We start from the raw sequence: 6,000 nt of genomic DNA, 5'->3' as shown, positions 1-6,000 counted from the left end.
ATGCATATATCTTTTAGTAATAGCAAGTGTTTTATTATTTCATCCTGTTTCCAACTTTTTGTTGTTGCTTTGTTCATAAGGTAATATTTACTAGTGGGTAAATTATTCACTAGTGTGATGATGGGTAAATTATTTTTAATTTTCTGTCTTTTCAAATTTTCCTCAACACACTTTTTTTTTTTTCATTCTTAATCAGAAAAAGGGCTTCCCTGGTGGCTCACACGGTAAAGCACCTGCCTGCAATGCGGGAGACCTGGGTTTGATCCCTGGGTCAGGAAGATCCCCTGGAGAAGGAAATGGCAACTCACTCCAGTACTCTTGCCTGGAAAATTCCATGGACAGAGGAGCCTTGTAGGCTACAGTCCATGGGGTCGCAAAGAGTCGGACATGACTCAGTAAAAAACATCCCTCACTTGCCAGTTGTCAGAGTGAAGCAAGAGAAGAACAGAGTGAGTAAATGGACAGGCAGATCTGGGAGGTTGAAGACAAAATGGAATCAAGGCTTGCTATGTAATACAAAGAAGGAGAACTAGGTCAGGTTTTAAGAGCAGGTCCCCCTGCAGATGGCCAGGTGTGAAGTATGCTTCACCCACACTTGTTCTCCCTTAGAGCACTGACTGTTAGGCCAGGTTAGGGTAAGGAGGCCCTGCTGCTTTTTACTGCATCTCAGTCCTCACCCCTCATGAGGTAGATACTGTGGTTTTGATGTGTTTCACCACGACTCCTTCATACTGCTTTTGGGTCAGTAACCCTTCTGTTATGCTTTTACTTTCTTCAAATGTGGGCAACACGATTGTTAAGTAGCCTTCAGTGGATGGCTTCTCTTGAAGAATCGATGGTTTATGGAAAATGTTTTCCCTTACTTCCATCAACTCAAACACAGCTAGATACGGTATATACTTCTTCATCTGAGCAGTAAATCTTACAAAGAGGTGCCAGTTCTGTTAGAAACTGTGCCTCCAGCTTAAATTTCCCAATGAGTTTGTTCTGAAGTTTTTACAGTTGGTACTAATTTGGTAAGAGATGCTTTTCATTGTTTATCCACTTTGAAGAACTGGATGAGCCCCTGCAACGTGATGACACGTATTCGGTTCCAGTGCTGTGGTATGCAGTGGGCCTCCCGGGGCTTTCCTTTGACATCTGCTTTGTACCAGCAAGTAAAATAACGATCTACACAGCGAGCTCAGCAGCCAAGGCTGCCCCGGTGCTGGGGCTAGGTAGTCATGGGGACCTGGGGTGCTGCAAACCCTGCCCTCTGGGACCTAGATGCTTCCTTCTGTTTCCAGGGGGGCTTCGCTGGTGGCTCAGACAGTAAAGCATCTGCCCGCAACACGGTAGACCCGGGTTTGATCCCTGGGTCAGGAAGATCCCCTGGAGAAGGAAATGGCAACCCACTCTAGTACTCTTGCCTGGAAAATTCCATGGATGGAGGAGCCTGATAGGCTACAGTCCATGGGGCCGCAAAAAGTCGGACACAACTGAGCGACTTCACTTTCTTTCTGTTTCCAACTTTACATAAAATGTTAATAATCTTTCTTCAGAAAATCAATTTCTAAAAATAATGAATATGGAAAAATTGAAAAAAAATCATAAAATTATTCAGTGTGTATTAGAGGTACTTACTTTGTTAAGCAAAGATCCTATCAAACCTGTGTCCTAGTTGCAAGTGAAAGTGGGTATTTTTTTTGCCAAATTGTTGTGAGATGTCATTGTAATGAGAAATGAACAAACAAATGCATTCATTTCAATTACTCATAGGAATTTCATTACTCGTAGGAATTTTCTTCCAAACAGAATTACAAAAGAACTAAAAACATTTGATTATTCATTGCTAACAAAACCTAGAATAAGTATAATCATGTAGAAATATCCAGTTCTGGTGATACACAAAACTCTGCTTTAAAATAAGTTGGCAAACTACTGCAAGCTTTTAAAAAATTAGTGGGAAAACTATTTTCAATTCTTTGCATGATGGTAAGTGTTTTAAAGCTATACAATCCAAACTAATTTTCCAACCATAAGGAAGAGTTTTATGTTTTACTTTTTAGGATTTCAGATACAATAATCATACTGTTGAAGGTAAGTTTTCCCTCCTTTTATCTGAGTCTTGACTCCTAAGATAATTAGATTCTCAGCCATCAATTAAATAATTTCAGTGGAGACCAAGAGTGGTTGTAAATATTAGCAGAATAGATAGCTTTGCCAAATTATTTATTCCCTATGAGGAGCACCATAGAAAAGAAGACTATACAGTGTTTGAGCTTGTTTTCCAACAGTAATAATTCAAAAAATACGCTTACTTCCTCTGTCCTTTTCTTTACTTTTTCCTTCCTCAACACTGCTTTCCTTTTTTCCTTAATTATATTCTATGATAGTTATAGACTTGTGTAAGTTTGAGGTTTTATGTAACCCTTTAACGTTATGAAATTAAGGAAGATACGTTGGAACTGAAACTTTGAGGCATAGACCTCAAAAATTAGCCCCTTTCTTGTTCTCCTTGTCTTTCTCCTTCTCCTTCACCTCCTCCTCCTCTAACTCTCCACCCTCCTCCTTCTTTCTCCTCTTTCCCTTCTTCTCCTTCTCCTTCTTTCCCTTTCTTCTTCTCCTTCTTCCTTTTTTTCTCTCTTAAGACTTGAGCCATAGTTTAAAGAAGCAGAACTGTGGCAGTTATGATTTACACAATGCTAAAGAAAAGAGGTGATATGACTTTTGAGGGGCTTTTTTCCTTGTACCATTTTGGTTTTTAAAATGAGGTTATATAAAAATTATAGTAAAATCTGAAGTCACAAGTGTGATAATTACTATTAGAGAAGTATTAAGGTTGGAAAAAATGTGGATTTTTAAGTACACAGATGAGATAAAATTAAGAAGGAATAATAGGGGCTGTAATGACTTGCTTTTCAGCATTTGAGTTTAGATTTCACTTTTGAAAAGGGGCACTAAATAAATGCAATGAGATTTGGGAAGATTTGTGCATATGTAGTCACGACTCATGAGAAAATGCATAAGGTGACCACTAACCCCAGCTTATCCAGTGTAATGCTTATTAATACCAGTTGTCCTACCAAATTGTCTTTGCTTGAATTGCTTTAGTGTTTATTGCTTTCAAGAATGTTCTTACATGGATGCTATTGTCATTGACCAACATGGAACACCACAGGGAGGATAAAGAAAGAAGACAATATCTAAGATCAACACAAGGATTACAACATTATTCTATAACTAAAAAAAGATTATCTAAAAAGCATGGAGGAGAAGGCAATGGCACCCTACGCCAGTACTCTTGCCAGGAAAATCCCATGGATGGAGGAGCCTGGTAGGCTACAGTCCATGGGGTCGCTAAGAGTCGGACACGACTGAGCGACTTCACTTTCACTTTTCCCTTTCACGCACTGGAGAAGGAAATGGCAACCCACTCCAGTGTTCTTGCCTGGAGAATCCCAGGGATGGTGGAGCCTGGTGGGCTGCTGTCTATGGGGTCGCACAGAGTCGGACATGACTGAAGCGACTTACCAGCAGCAGCAGCAAAAAGCATGGAAAATAAAACATTCAATTTGCATACATTGGACGTTAAGCATTTTTTAATTTAGTAAATACTTATGAAGTCTAACTACAGTGTTGCTTGGCTTTTACAATTTATTTTTTCCTTTGAAGTTGTGATATAAATTTAATGTCTGGTTATTGTTCAAAGAAACCTACCTATTCAATTTTTTTTTTTTTTTTAAGATAAGTGTTTTCAGAGAAGTAGAGACTAGAATTGTCATTGCCAGGGGCTTGGGTACAAGGGAAAATGAGAAGGTATTGATCCGAAGGTAGAAAGTTTTAGTCATGCAGGAAGAATAATTGCTGGAGATCTATTGTACATCATAGCACGTAAACAGCACTATACTGTCTAATTAAAAATTTGCCATGGAGGCTGTGTTCTTATCGCCAAAAATTGATTTAAAAAAGAGGTTACAGGAATCTTTTATAGGTGAAATGTTTATGACATTGATTGCTTGATAGTTTCATCTCTGTACTGATCTCCAGACTCATCAAGTTTTATGGATGGGTTTTTGTATGCTATTCAGACCTCAGTAAAGTACTTTTAAAAAGAGAGATAAATATTTGCACTTAGACAAACTAAAGTATCCATATCCCTACATTATCTTAATTTCTAGATTGGGAATATTGCTCTTGAGCAATCAGCAGTGTCGAGGCAGCACAGCTCAGGTAACCATAATTATAAATACCATTGAGTTTATACTCCAAAGTCAGCGTATCTGAATTGGAATCTCAGTTCTAATATTAACTGGTTTCTTAAACTTGTGCAGACTGATGAACTGGTACAGAAAGATGTTAACTAAAAGTTAGATAAGTCATTGGTTGTTATGAAATTAAAAAAAAAAACTGTGTAAAGCTTTTAGACATTAATCATTTATCAATAGTTTGTCCTCCTATGTCAGTTTGGGAATATAAAGAAGAAAATAAGCATTCCCTACTCTCAATGTATTTTTAACCTCAGAAAGAGATAGTTGTATGAGAAAAATTGTTATGAAGTATAACATTTGTTATAATTATATGACACTATAATTATATGACTATAAAATCACTATAATTATATAATAGTAAAATCACTATAATTATATGACAGGAAAATTCCTTAAACTCCCTGGTAAAGTCTGAGAAGATTTCAGATTGAGGAAGAATTAAAAGTGAAATCTGAAAGGTTAGAAAGAATTGAAAGAGCAGATGAAATAATATGATCTAAATATACACTTTAAAGGGAAGTTACTTTTCTTCAGTGATACTGGAGTATTGCTGGAATAAATGTCCTCTGCAAAGGTAAAGGGGGCTCCCCTGATGGCTCAGTGATGTTCGATGCATGAGACAAATGCTCAGGGCTGGGGCAATGGGATGACCCAGAGGGATGGGATGGGGAGGGAGGTGGGAGGGGGGTTCAGGATGGGGAACACATGTAAACCCATGGCTGATTCATGTCAATGTATGGCAAAAACTACTACAATATTGTAAAGTAATTAGCCCCCAACTAAAATAAATAAATTTATTAAAGCAAACAAACAATCAAAAAAAAGAATCTGCCTGCAATGCAGAAGTCACAGGAGATGGGTTCAGTCCCTGAGTTGGGAAGTTTGGTGTGGCATGACAGCCCACTCCCGTATCCATGCTGGGAATATCATGGACACAGGGGCCTGGCAGGCTAGGGTCCATAGGGTCACAAAGAACTGGGCACAGCTGAAATGACTTAACGTGCATGCACACATGCAAAGGCAAAGGAGTGGGCCAGCTGCTTAGAAATAAGTGTATGTTCTATTCCTTAGGTGATGGTGCAACACTGAGGAGTTTTCATTGAAGGAGTTATGTGTGTGTTTTTTAAATGTCATCTTCATAGAAATATTAAGTATAAATTGGAAAATTAGAAGAGAAAACTTATGGTATTTATCATTTTGTTTGGTGAGATTTTGTGACCAATAATCTTAGAGTAGTATTATTTATATTTCCTGAAAATCTCAGAAGATATATAGCTAACAAGGAATGGTGTTAGACCATAATTCTGTATTTTTAAAGACTGTTCTCTTGTTATTTTTCTTCTATCACTTTATAAAGTCAGCTTCAATTTAAAGATTCTAAGAATATTACTTCATTTGTTGGATATACCTCAGATCCAATATATTCTTTACATTTTTATTCATGTATTGAGATAATAAACTTTTCAGTGGGAAAACAGGAAAGTGACAGAAGGCAGTGAAAGAGTTGAGTAATAATCATATTTAATTTATACCTATTAAAAAAATAAGAATCATGTCCATTGTATAAAAACATATCTGCATAAGTGATAAAACTCTATCAGAAAATTGACTTTATAAGGACAGATGTGCACAAGTGATAAAACTCTGTAAAGAACCTGATTTTATATTGATTTTTTATGAAAAACTATTTTTTTTGTATGACACTGCCCACTTTTATTTTTTTTTAATGTATTTATTTTAATTGGAGGCT

The 6,000-nt window shown here is 37.1% G+C and overlaps 1 pseudogene; it reads right to left on the bottom strand.

The window, feature by feature from the left end:
• Positions 1-680: 680 nt before the first annotated feature.
• Positions 681-6,000, bottom strand: part of LOC145521880 (protein Abitram pseudogene) — a 51,269-nt pseudogene continuing 45,949 nt past the window's right edge.

This window comes from Giraffa tippelskirchi, chromosome 9 (genome assembly GCF_054371585.1).
Source record: "Giraffa tippelskirchi isolate mGirTip1 chromosome 9, T2T-mGirTip1v1.2.pri, whole genome shotgun sequence".
NCBI classification, from domain to species: Eukaryota; Metazoa; Chordata; class Mammalia; order Artiodactyla; family Giraffidae; genus Giraffa; species Giraffa tippelskirchi.
The sequence above is the reverse complement of the archived record's forward strand: the minus strand, read 5'-3'. Positions and strand labels throughout refer to the sequence as shown.